The sequence below is a fragment of the Haliotis asinina genome, chromosome 3 (assembly GCF_037392515.1).
Source record: "Haliotis asinina isolate JCU_RB_2024 chromosome 3, JCU_Hal_asi_v2, whole genome shotgun sequence".
NCBI classification, from domain to species: domain Eukaryota; kingdom Metazoa; phylum Mollusca; class Gastropoda; order Lepetellida; family Haliotidae; genus Haliotis; species Haliotis asinina.
This window is the reverse complement of record NC_090282.1, coordinates 21,340,635-21,354,947: the sequence shown is the minus strand read 5'-3', so window position 1 is coordinate 21,354,947 and position 14,313 is coordinate 21,340,635. Positions and strand designations below refer to the sequence as shown.

General features: G+C 39.8%; 1 protein-coding gene across 2 annotated transcripts in view; it reads right to left on the bottom strand.

The window, feature by feature from the left end:
• LOC137276648 (PDF receptor-like) overlaps nt 1-4,918 on the bottom strand; it is a 30,755-nt gene extending 25,837 nt beyond the window's left edge. For both annotated transcript variants that reach the window (XM_067808263.1, XM_067808262.1), the window contains exon 1: nt 4,607-4,918. The gene's annotated coding sequence lies outside the window, so the exon portion shown is untranslated. The remainder of the gene's footprint in view (nt 1-4,606) is intronic.
• Between the last annotated feature and the right edge of the window lie 9,395 nt (nt 4,919-14,313).

Genomic DNA, 14,313 nt, shown 5'->3' with positions numbered 1-14,313 from the left:
GTTGTAAGGAATACGTGCAGTGTCTGAACAAATGTTTCGTAGCTTTACATAGATGGAAATGTGCTATTTTAAGTCTGTTTTGTATTTTTGCAGAAATTGCACACAGTAACACCATGTTGTGGCAGCATTACTGATTTGGCAGTACGAACATGTTCACACTATGTCATCTGTCAGTTATGACGACGGAGATCTTATATAACATCTTATCATGATATACTGCATTGCGATCACACAGGTTATTGCCGACATCATGAATGATTGTAAAGTTGCTTGTTAGTAAAACTAATTAGTTCTATACAGCCCTGTCAATAGAAACTGAAGCTCCTAATTTGACCTCAACGTCAACAATAAATAATATTTTGTGTTCTAAAAAAGCAACTAAACCACGCTGGAATGTACAGTTCGCATTATAATTTCCAAGTTACGTATGTAATTAAACATGGAATTGTACAGTCACTATATCTACTATGAGTACAATATTATATGCAAATATATCATGAAGGTTTCCGGATTTAGTTAATGCTTCTTACGCATACACGTTAATGAGGAAACATGATGTATTCAAAATATTTTCTGAAGTCACGTGCAGTTATGTCAGTAAGGCTGCATGAAACAAATAAATGTTTGTCGGACACATTTTTCAAGAGCGACGAGGGCGGTGAGACTTTTTTTCTCTTAATTTTGGATAGAAAAATAGTGACGAGGGACGAACACAGTTTTATTTATTTTTCTCTCAGAAATACAACTTGGAAAGCGTAGTGCGTTTATGAGTTGTAGATTCAGCCACACTCGTTCTTACAGACACTCATTATAGTGGACAAATGGATGACTGGGAAAGTCAACATTGTTTTTTTAAATGGCAATAGAAAATGTTACGCGCACAAATAAAAGTGGTGCGCCGGTGACCGAGAAACATTTGAATATTTATATTTGGCCTAATGAGGATTACAGAAGAATGGTATAATTGCTCCACGGTCCGAGCTCTACCACAGCAACTCACCAGTTTACGGTGCGTTGAAATTATTGTTTCGCCATGAGCAAAACTCCGACAAGAACAGGACTATTAGTACGCTGCGTTCTAGTACATTGCGGCCGGTGCCCTATATCACCCTACAGCAAACTGACGATTAAAGCAAAATGTACCTGGCTGTACAGCGGGCATGACAAACAGGACAAGGAGAAATGTATCGTTTGCCGAGAAGTTATGGACTAAGAGCAAACGTATAGGCCCAAGTGGACAAGACGTGTCGTTACTTTGCAGGCACCGTAGGCAGAAGATAGTTTAGGGTCGTAACACATCCCATCGGGTGCCTTAAGATTTAAACCATCACATGGGTCAAATTCCCAACATGGGTGCAATGTGTGAAGCCCATTTCAGGTTCCCCTACAGTGATATTGCTGGACAATTGCTGAAATGACTAAACGTATTGCTGTAAGACTAAACTCACTCACTCACTCACTCACTCGTAAGACGTCTAAATACATCGTTTAGTATATATCCTTCTCTGCGTTTGATCAATTTTGTTTGCAAGAAGTTGAAATCGTGTTACATTTTGTCGAACAAAGAGTTCTTTAACTGACGACAAGACATGGAGGCGAGACGACCAAAGGCAAAATGTTATTATGGAACAAGAACCCTGGCTTCCAGGGAGGGAAGCACAACTGGAAGCAATGCGTCGTCAGTACAACGCGTTGGACTTGTCTTTCAACACAATACGTTTCTCTTTTCCTGAAACAGCAACGTACTTTATATGCGCTTTGAGCATCCCGTGCGGCATGGCGTAAGTAGCCTTATTATCATTACCGTTCTTTCGTCCAAAATATATCGTACCTTTCTCATCTGACCATCTTGACGCAGTCGCCTGTGTGTAGCCTGTCAATGAGCAGCTGATGCTGAAGGGTTAAATCTACCACAGTTAAATCTGTAAATAATGAACTTCCCTAGGCCTGGTGATACCGGAATTGTCTACTGAATACAGTATCATCCTTTATCGTGACGGTAACCCTATGATTGTTGCACGAGAGCAAAGAAGCGTCTTGGAATGGCCATGTCTACTTCATAGTTGCAGCATTCCAATGGTCGCGTCCGTTCAGTGGATAAAGGTTTTAAATGTCACCGTTAATGTCTTGACTTCTTATGTATAAGAGAATATTCTGAGCCGTGTGCTTTTCAATTACGGAAATAAAAAGAACTTAATCTAAGTTTGCCATTACACCCATGTCTACTACATTTCTATAATTGATTCTGCTGAATTTCCGAGATTCTTTCATTTAACCATCGTTCCTTTTTGCCACTTTATACTTTATTTAATCAGTTTAGGCAGATATTCGAGAATGATTCTTCCCCTACTGTCTCGTATCTATATTCAAGTTATTTCATATTGGTGAAGAGTATGCCACCCAAGCATACGTTTACGGTAAGTTTGAAGACCTTGGAACATTGAACTATGTGCATGTTACTCTCCTCAGATTAAACTGTTGACGACCGCGAACATCCGGTTTAGCACTGGTCTCATGGCAACTAACGGGATCGGGTGGACGGGCTCGCTAAAATGGTTGATGAATTTCATCGTTTCCACGTTGCATCATTGGATTTTCACATCCAGCCTCGAGTACCTCCTGACCGCCGAAACATTGCTGGAATATTTCGGTGTTGAACAACAAACAAAACTGGTACTACATCCCCTAAACGCCGAAACAAATATTTAACAATCAATAGAATTAAACATCCTCGAAGACAACATAAACTGGAGACGTGCGTGCTGAAATGCAGAGTATGAGGACACGTTGTCACAGTTTATCAGTTGGGCAAAAAATCTTAACGATGCGAAGGCTCCGTTGTTTAAAACAGAAAAGAAACTTGGCTCCTTTGTTTGTGTTCGCGGCACACGAATTTGTTATGAATCAAGATTTAACAGACGTGAGCGAACTAAAAAATGACGAGTTTGCCAAAGAAATATCTTTGTTGAGTTTCAAGAGTTAACGAGCAGAATGTTTGTGCAGGACTAAAGTCGGTATATATGATGACAGCTGTTATGATATGTGTATTGAGTACCGACGGCGATGGGGAGGAGTATTTAACGTCAATAACCGCTGCATTCATCCAGTGTCTAGCCGAAGGATAATAGATATTGGCCATACAATACCAAAGAAAGCCCTGTGGAAATAAGTGCGTGTTGCGACTTTGCGACAGTGGCCAGCAAATAAACCAGATGCTTTAGCATACATATGATTATAATCACCATACTATTACTTCCACACCCCAGGGATTCCGGGCTGAATGTGTCCTCGAAAGCATGTAATGGTCGGGAAGGATACAACATCGGATGTCCGGCTCGGTGACTTTATTTTTGTCATTTATCAACGACAATGTGCATCACTGCTAATACAACCTGGATCACTGCTAATGCAACCGATCACTGGATTAACTGTCCCAGACTGGAGTATTTACAGACCGACGTCATGTAACATGGGAACAAATGCATTGTTCAACAACAACAACAAAAATCCAAAGCATACAAAAACGTATGTTTTTAGGCAAACATATTATATCATAATTATTTGGATAATTATATTTTACTTTTCACTTTTCATTAGTCTTGCTTACATTTTTATCATTAGCGTAACCGTCGTGTTATTAGCATATTCATCATAACATAGTGATCATCTAAAGATACTAGTTTTCATAACAACAATATTTTCTAATGCATTATTAGCTGAAGCATCAACGGCGGCCGCGGTAGAATTGGTTAATCCATCAGAAATAACACTGGTGTCTGAGTAGATTCCTCCAGGAGTGTACAAGAAGGATGACTTTTAACTTGACTATCGACTTCCTTCATTTAATGACCAGAAGTATTGTAGCACCTTCAGCCTTCTGTGGCAACATTTCACAATTTGCTAGGTCCAATCGAGTGTGCTCATTCTTCGAACAAAATTGTCAGGGAGTCTTGGCCAAAAGTTACTGAAATGTTACAGCATTAATGTGAAGCCTTAGTAAAGATTTCAAACAATGGCGGTAGAAAAATATCTGATGTAATTCCTTATTTTACTGTAAAATAAGTTATATGTTCCGGTGTTTTGTTTACTTTTGTTTGCTGTTTCTTTGGTTTTGTTTTACAGGTGAACAAGTTGCTTGTTTGTGTTTGTTACGAATAACACCGTATTAGGTGAGCTAAGGATCGCTTCAAAGCAAGCTTTAGTTATTCACACACACACACACACACACACACACACACACACACGTGCGCGCGCACGCACTTGTTCTTGTGACTTACTGTGACAGGTGTCACCGGTTGGGTTTACGTTTGATGAACATTTGGTCCCATCTTCAACTGATGAAGAATAATCCCCATACACACTACATATAATGGGAATTGCACATTCATTTTGTGAGTGTTTTCTTCTGAATGTGGAAATTTTTTATCACATTAAATCCAATATGGTGCCAAAGAAGATATATAATGCTACTTTTGTCCAATTGTAACATGTGCCTATCGAAAACCATACCAACTTTAATTTCATTTACAACAATATTTAACATTATATTAAATGTGCAAAGTACAATAGTAATCGAAGTATACCACTGCGGAGGTATATGTCTTACCTATTTGGGTGAGGGACGCCTGTCGAAGTGGGTATGGGTAATTTCCCTGACCGGTGCGGTAAAGCTGGTGCACTTGTATTATATATCCACTGAATCAAAGTCATCTGTGAGAAAAGAACATTATAACGCCCCGGTCAAGTTCCATGACTAGTCGAAGCCACGCGAACTGTACAAATCCGTCCTGTTGCTACTAGAAGCTCATTCTGCTTCAGCCTCGCTCGATAATTTGTTGTTGGTGATGGAAGCTCTCGCATGTGTTGTGACAAGCAGACGAGATGTTCAACTGAAGGGCACTAGTAAGACACAGAGTGGCCCTCCCAATCAGCTCCGCTGCAGGCTGAGGCACGGAGCCTGAAGCAAACAGTGTAAACACCAATGATACTTCATGAATTACGCTGACTGACAAAGCGCGACCCGGAACATGCACAGACAAGAAGGAAAAATACACTTGGAGCTTATTTGTAGGCAGTATTAGTTGGTTAAACCTTTTGTGAAGCGAAGAAGCACATGTTGAACGCAGGTGAGATTCATTCCTATCGTGCCGTTACCACCATAAATAAAGAAGTTCACATATTTGAAGGGTTCCGAGCTTAAGAAGAACTAATTACTGTACTTACAGCATCCAAAAAAACAATACACTTGGAACTGTTAATTGGGTCTGTAACATATGTTGATAGTATCTTTTACAGTGAGTCAGCTGATGTTAAAATATTCATTAGCTGACATTGACATTTTACTTATGATCTGACAATTAAGCTTCCGTGTTGTGCAGGTTTTGCTTCAACCAAGGCAAACCAACAATATCAGTCTCAATGACGAACAGGTTTGTGTGGATACATTTACAACTCATCTCAAAACATACCTGCTGTATTTGTGTTCCTAGTGGGAATAGAAACATAACATACATCTCCCCTGCGACGGTATTTTCCAGAGTCAAGACAAGAGGTGGGCTGTTTGGTGTATGCTATTGTATTTATTTAACATCAATAAGCCTAGAAGATAACGGATCATAATTTCAATGGCTTGCAAGACTTTAGGCTATGAACTATATTGGTGTCGCTGAAAGGTATTTCCAAAATTAACCTGTCATGTATAATTGCATGTTTGACATATATAATTAAGCAATGATTAGTATTACTAGTGAAGTGAATTACAATATGAATGCTATCAATGGTGTAAGTCGTATGTTATCAAGGCTAAAACGCGTTAATATCACTTCTAAAGAGAGTAAGTTAGTGACAGTAGGACAGTTTGGGGTGCGACATAAAGCACTCCGTAAACGTCGTTCACGACTTTGTTGAATTCCATGACATGGTGTCCGCTGACTGTAATACTGACGACAAATCTCAGACACACGCTTACTGCTTTGAGAAAAATATATACATATTAACAATTACTAGTATTATGTTGCTAAATCTCCATCAAACTTGGGAGCACATTTTCGTTTAGCTGCAGGTTATGAAACATTGGGGAGGTCGAAGCAAAGAACAACCACCAGTTACCATCATGTCCCGTGTAGCTGTACCAATATGACATACATCACTCAGGCGTCAACTCCAGACCGAATCCTCTACACTGCGGAGAGGTTACCTCGAGAACTTAGGATGAAAGGACCGCAGATATATGTAATAAAAGAAAGCATTTGTCATGTTTTTGTCAAAAACCGTTTTTCAAAGATCTAATCCCTATATAAAATAGTTCACACTTTGATGGTGTCGTATTAGATATTCTGTGGATATGACCACAGTTGTAAGGAATACGTGCAGTGTCTGAACAAATGTTTCGTAGCTTTACATAGATGGAAATGTGCTATTTTAAGTCTGTTTTGTATTTTTGCAGAAATTGCACACAGTAACACCATGTTGTGGCAGCATTACTGATTTGGCAGTACGAACATGTTCACACTATGTCATCTGTCAGTTATGACGACGGAGATCTTATATAACATCTTATCATGATATACTGCATTGCGATCACACAGGTTATTGCCGACATCATGAATGATTGTAAAGTTGCTTGTTAGTAAAACTAATTAGTTCTATACAGCCCTGTCAATAGAAACTGAAGCTCCTAATTTGACCTCAACGTCAACAATAAATAATATTTTGTGTTCTAAAAAAGCAACTAAACCACGCTGGAATGTACAGTTCGCATTATAATTTCCAAGTTACGTATGTAATTAAACATGGAATTGTACAGTCACTATATCTACTATGAGTACAATATTATATGCAAATATATCATGAAGGTTTCCGGATTTAGTTAATGCTTCTTACGCATACACGTTAATGAGGAAACATGATGTATTCAAAATATTTTCTGAAGTCACGTGCAGTTATGTCAGTAAGGCTGCATGAAACAAATAAATGTTTGTCGGACACATTTTTCAAGAGCGACGAGGGCGGTGAGACTTTTTTTCTCTTAATTTTGGATAGAAAAATAGTGACGAGGGACGAACACAGTTTTATTTATTTTTCTCTCAGAAATACAACTTGGAAAGCGTAGTGCGTTTATGAGTTGTAGATTCAGCCACACTCGTTCTTACAGACACTCATTATAGTGGACAAATGGATGACTGGGAAAGTCAACATTGTTTTTTTAAATGGCAATAGAAAATGTTACGCGCACAAATAAAAGTGGTGCGCCGGTGACCGAGAAACATTTGAATATTTATATTTGGCCTAATGAGGATTACAGAAGAATGGTATAATTGCTCCACGGTCCGAGCTCTACCACAGCAACTCACCAGTTTACGGTGCGTTGAAATTATTGTTTCGCCATGAGCAAAACTCCGACAAGAACAGGACTATTAGTACGCTGCGTTCTAGTACATTGCGGCCGGTGCCCTATATCACCCTACAGCAAACTGACGATTAAAGCAAAATGTACCTGGCTGTACAGCGGGCATGACAAACAGGACAAGGAGAAATGTATCGTTTGCCGAGAAGTTATGGACTAAGAGCAAACGTATAGGCCCAAGTGGACAAGACGTGTCGTTACTTTGCAGGCACCGTAGGCAGAAGATAGTTTAGGGTCGTAACACATCCCATCGGGTGCCTTAAGATTTAAACCATCACATGGGTCAAATTCCCAACATGGGTGCAATGTGTGAAGCCCATTTCAGGTTCCCCTACAGTGATATTGCTGGACAATTGCTGAAATGACTAAACGTATTGCTGTAAGACTAAACTCACTCACTCACTCACTCACTCGTAAGACGTCTAAATACATCGTTTAGTATATATCCTTCTCTGCGTTTGATCAATTTTGTTTGCAAGAAGTTGAAATCGTGTTACATTTTGTCGAACAAAGAGTTCTTTAACTGACGACAAGACATGGAGGCGAGACGACCAAAGGCAAAATGTTATTATGGAACAAGAACCCTGGCTTCCAGGGAGGGAAGCACAACTGGAAGCAATGCGTCGTCAGTACAACGCGTTGGACTTGTCTTTCAACACAATACGTTTCTCTTTTCCTGAAACAGCAACGTACTTTATATGCGCTTTGAGCATCCCGTGCGGCATGGCGTAAGTAGCCTTATTATCATTACCGTTCTTTCGTCCAAAATATATCGTACCTTTCTCATCTGACCATCTTGACGCAGTCGCCTGTGTGTAGCCTGTCAATGAGCAGCTGATGCTGAAGGGTTAAATCTACCACAGTTAAATCTGTAAATAATGAACTTCCCTAGGCCTGGTGATACCGGAATTGTCTACTGAATACAGTATCATCCTTTATCGTGACGGTAACCCTATGATTGTTGCACGAGAGCAAAGAAGCGTCTTGGAATGGCCATGTCTACTTCATAGTTGCAGCATTCCAATGGTCGCGTCCGTTCAGTGGATAAAGGTTTTAAATGTCACCGTTAATGTCTTGACTTCTTATGTATAAGAGAATATTCTGAGCCGTGTGCTTTTCAATTACGGAAATAAAAAGAACTTAATCTAAGTTTGCCATTACACCCATGTCTACTACATTTCTATAATTGATTCTGCTGAATTTCCGAGATTCTTTCATTTAACCATCGTTCCTTTTTGCCACTTTATACTTTATTTAATCAGTTTAGGCAGATATTCGAGAATGATTCTTCCCCTACTGTCTCGTATCTATATTCAAGTTATTTCATATTGGTGAAGAGTATGCCACCCAAGCATACGTTTACGGTAAGTTTGAAGACCTTGGAACATTGAACTATGTGCATGTTACTCTCCTCAGATTAAACTGTTGACGACCGCGAACATCCGGTTTAGCACTGGTCTCATGGCAACTAACGGGATCGGGTGGACGGGCTCGCTAAAATGGTTGATGAATTTCATCGTTTCCACGTTGCATCATTGGATTTTCACATCCAGCCTCGAGTACCTCCTGACCGCCGAAACATTGCTGGAATATTTCGGTGTTGAACAACAAACAAAACTGGTACTACATCCCCTAAACGCCGAAACAAATATTTAACAATCAATAGAATTAAACATCCTCGAAGACAACATAAACTGGAGACGTGCGTGCTGAAATGCAGAGTATGAGGACACGTTGTCACAGTTTATCAGTTGGGCAAAAAATCTTAACGATGCGAAGGCTCCGTTGTTTAAAACAGAAAAGAAACTTGGCTCCTTTGTTTGTGTTCGCGGCACACGAATTTGTTATGAATCAAGATTTAACAGACGTGAGCGAACTAAAAAATGACGAGTTTGCCAAAGAAATATCTTTGTTGAGTTTCAAGAGTTAACGAGCAGAATGTTTGTGCAGGACTAAAGTCGGTATATATGATGACAGCTGTTATGATATGTGTATTGAGTACCGACGGCGATGGGGAGGAGTATTTAACGTCAATAACCGCTGCATTCATCCAGTGTCTAGCCGAAGGATAATAGATATTGGCCATACAATACCAAAGAAAGCCCTGTGGAAATAAGTGCGTGTTGCGACTTTGCGACAGTGGCCAGCAAATAAACCAGATGCTTTAGCATACATATGATTATAATCACCATACTATTACTTCCACACCCCAGGGATTCCGGGCTGAATGTGTCCTCGAAAGCATGTAATGGTCGGGAAGGATACAACATCGGATGTCCGGCTCGGTGACTTTATTTTTGTCATTTATCAACGACAATGTGCATCACTGCTAATACAACCTGGATCACTGCTAATGCAACCGATCACTGGATTAACTGTCCCAGACTGGAGTATTTACAGACCGACGTCATGTAACATGGGAACAAATGCATTGTTCAACAACAACAACAAAAATCCAAAGCATACAAAAACGTATGTTTTTAGGCAAACATATTATATCATAATTATTTGGATAATTATATTTTACTTTTCACTTTTCATTAGTCTTGCTTACATTTTTATCATTAGCGTAACCGTCGTGTTATTAGCATATTCATCATAACATAGTGATCATCTAAAGATACTAGTTTTCATAACAACAATATTTTCTAATGCATTATTAGCTGAAGCATCAACGGCGGCCGCGGTAGAATTGGTTAATCCATCAGAAATAACACTGGTGTCTGAGTAGATTCCTCCAGGAGTGTACAAGAAGGATGACTTTTAACTTGACTATCGACTTCCTTCATTTAATGACCAGAAGTATTGTAGCACCTTCAGCCTTCTGTGGCAACATTTCACAATTTGCTAGGTCCAATCGAGTGTGCTCATTCTTCGAACAAAATTGTCAGGGAGTCTTGGCCAAAAGTTACTAAAATGTTACAGCATTAATGTGAAGCCTTAGTAAAGATTTCAAACAATGGCGGTAGAAAAATATCTGATGTAATTCCTTATTTTACTGTAAAATAAGTTATATGTTCCGGTGTTTTGTTTACTTTTGTTTGCTGTTTCTTTGGTTTTGTTTTACAGGTGAACAAGTTGCTTGTTTGTGTTTGTTACGAATAACACCGTATTAGGTGAGCTAAGGATCGCTTCAAAGCAAGCTTTAGTTATTCACACACACACACACACACACACACACACACACGTGCGCGCGCACGCACTTGTTCTTGTGACTTACTGTGACAGGTGTCACCGGTTGGGTTTACGTTTGATGAACATTTGGTCCCATCTTCAACTGATGAAGAATAATCCCCATACACACTACATATAATGGGAATTGCACATTCATTTTGTGAGTGTTTTCTTCTGAATGTGGAAATTTTTTATCACATTAAATCCAATATGGTGCCAAAGAAGATATATAATGCTACTTTTGTCCAATTGTAACATGTGCCTATCGAAAACCATACCAACTTTAATTTCATTTACAACAATATTTAACATTATATTAAATGTGCAAAGTACAATAGTAATCGAAGTATACCACTGCGGAGGTATATGTCTTACCTATTTGGGTGAGGGACGCCTGTCGAAGTGGGTATGGGTAATTTCCCTGACCGGTGCGGTAAAGCTGGTGCACTTGTATTATATATCCACTGAATCAAAGTCATCTGTGAGAAAAGAACATTATAACGCCCCGGTCAAGTTCCATGACTAGTCGAAGCCACGCGAACTGTACAAATCCGTCCTGTTGCTACTAGAAGCTCATTCTGCTTCAGCCTCGCTCGATAATTTGTTGTTGGTGATGGAAGCTCTCGCATGTGTTGTGACAAGCAGACGAGATGTTCAACTGAAGGGCACTAGTAAGACACAGAGTGGCCCTCCCAATCAGCTCCGCTGCAGGCTGAGGCACGGAGCCTGAAGCAAACAGTGTAAACACCAATGATACTTCATGAATTACGCTGACTGACAAAGCGCGACCCGGAACATGCACAGACAAGAAGGAAAAATACACTTGGAGCTTATTTGTAGGCAGTATTAGTTGGTTAAACCTTTTGTGAAGCGAAGAAGCACATGTTGAACGCAGGTGAGATTCATTCCTATCGTGCCGTTACCACCATAAATAAAGAAGTTCACATATTTGAAGGGTTCCGAGCTTAAGAAGAACTAATTACTGTACTTACAGCATCCAAAAAAACAATACACTTGGAACTGTTAATTGGGTCTGTAACATATGTTGATAGTATCTTTTACAGTGAGTCAGCTGATGTTAAAATATTCATTAGCTGACATTGACATTTTACTTATGATCTGACAATTAAGCTTCCGTGTTGTGCAGGTTTTGCTTCAACCAAGGCAAACCAACAATATCAGTCTCAATGACGAACAGGTTTGTGTGGATACATTTACAACTCATCTCAAAACATACCTGCTGTATTTGTGTTCCTAGTGGGAATAGAAACATAACATACATCTCCCCTGCGACGGTATTTTCCAGAGTCAAGACAAGAGGTGGGCTGTTTGGTGTATGCTATTGTAGCTTCACCTGTCACTTCACGTGTGTACAAAGAGAACGGAATGTATCGTGATCCTTCCAATAGTGCACAAATACTCCTGGCTCAACAATGATATATCTGGTCGGGCATCTAAAATCGCCACGAGTAAGCTTTATCCACAGAAAGCGAGACAATCCCAATATGTGGTATTAATCGAGTCAGATCTGTGCGTTAGCTACAGTTACACGCCCCAGACTCCGTCCCCCGAGGACAGCATGTATTAATCGTCACGCATACTCTGTGAAACCCCTGCATAGTGGCATAGACATCATCAGAGGTTCAGGGTCTCCTTCCACAAAGCAACCTTTCCTAAGGTTAACCTCAACTCCCATTCTTCAACATTGCACTAAAGTTACCTAAGTCTAAAGTAACCGTAGTGCAGCGTTAATGAATGGGAGTTAAGGTTAACCTTAGGAAAGGTTGCTTTGTGAAAGGAGACCCAGAGCAATTTGTCAGAAATGACACCAAATGCTGTCTGATGTTTACTGAGGAAACGATAATAATAGTAAGAAGGAATAATGAACTATCTTCCATAACCCTTTTAGAACACCTGGTGTTATCACCATGTTTTAAGTGATTCGTAGACAATGCTCATAACACGTCTGAATTGGAATACTGGACTTTGCAGATTTATTTTGGAATATGGACGGGCTGTGGTTTTTCTCCGTTCTAGCGATGTTGTACATTTCCTATGTACGTGTATCAAACGATACCTCATTGTCGTACAGACAGTTTTCTTTCTTTGCTGATCCGCAAAAACATTCACATGGCCAGTACCTACAAAACCGTTAGTGCTAGTACTTGCGATGTAAGAGAGACATTGATGACCGTGGCATTGCCAACTTATATGCATTTGCTTGACTAGAGAGTCCAGGCAACCTCCTGGAAGACATGGTACCATCAGTAATTGTGAGTGTTCATGCAATTGTCGCAGCTACTTGGCATTTTTACACCAATCCGTTCCGGAAACATGTCATTTTATGAGGCCGACGTTTCATGCGGAAACGTGAGGGCCTCATAGAAATTCATATTCGAATCTTCATCACAACGAAAAACGAGTCAGATAAAGTTAGAAAACAAGTAAAACACAAAACGATCAAAAGCAACAAATTGAAAGAACCTGATCTTTCGTGACAGAAGACGACTGATATCGTACGTAGTGGTATAATGAAATACGTTTATAGTACATATATAACAGCAAACCTGCCTGGATACGCTTTTTACTTAGCCAAATCACTTGAAGAATTTTGGCAGCAAAAATGTCTGGAATAATCCCAAGTTGAAGTCAAGATACAAAACATTTCGTGAGCAGCTATATCAAGGAACAGGTTTGGTGAGGATATCAAAGTCATGTGGTGGAACTAGCAGCACATCTGGTACCACTTGGCTCATTTACTCTTTGCCGTAAGCCTATGGACTGTTATCGAGTTAGTGGTGGTGTGGTAATGGAAGTACTCCGGACACCACTGCTAAATATATTAGTCAACGTTTTAAGGTAATTTAGTCATCAGTCCTGAACATGACAAGCTGTGCGTGAGCAGTTCACTGGAGACTATCCACCAGTTCGGTTCATCAAACAATGACACCTTGACACTGGAGGACATTGCTGCAATCAAGGCTTCTATCGATCAATATCAGTTGAACATGCTAGTGATATGTACTATGCAATGTTTCCGAACGAGGTGAACATGGTGCGGTGAAAAGTACGATCTGCATTCAATATGTGTATATGGGTGCGTGTACTTGCACAGTACTCGACAAGCTTCGAGCACGTTGAGACGTCATGTGGCAAATGTGTACAAAGACACAGCACAATTTCAAACTGACCAGTCACCTCATTATCCACAGCAGGCATAGTGACAACTTGTACTTTTTCCTAACGGCATATTACGACCCGATGAGGAAGCTTGAACCACCGTCCTTCCGCTATTGAGTCCGAAACGTTATGAACAAGACCATGGAGGCATGCGAATGATCATTATCTGATATCAAGCATGGATATGGGAAGAATGCACTATTCTATAATATCAAAACTGGCGAATCAGAGGTTTCAAATCACAGGCAACTCCTCACCACTGTAGGTGCTCTGATTTTGGATTCTGTGAATGCTGTGTCCTGTTTCTTCTAACAAAGATTAATGCCCATCACATGAGTTTTGACATTTTCATTTAATCAGATGGTGGATAATTTAATACTCAATAGACTGCTGATTCAAAGCTCGTCTTTGACGTAGACGAGTAACAATGGAAACAGCTTTCTATACACTTATGCCTCTAATACATGTGTCATTTTATAAAACGATGTAAGGATTGTTTTATTCAATATGATATGTCTTGAAATCTATTAAGTCTACCATCTTCAAGTTACACC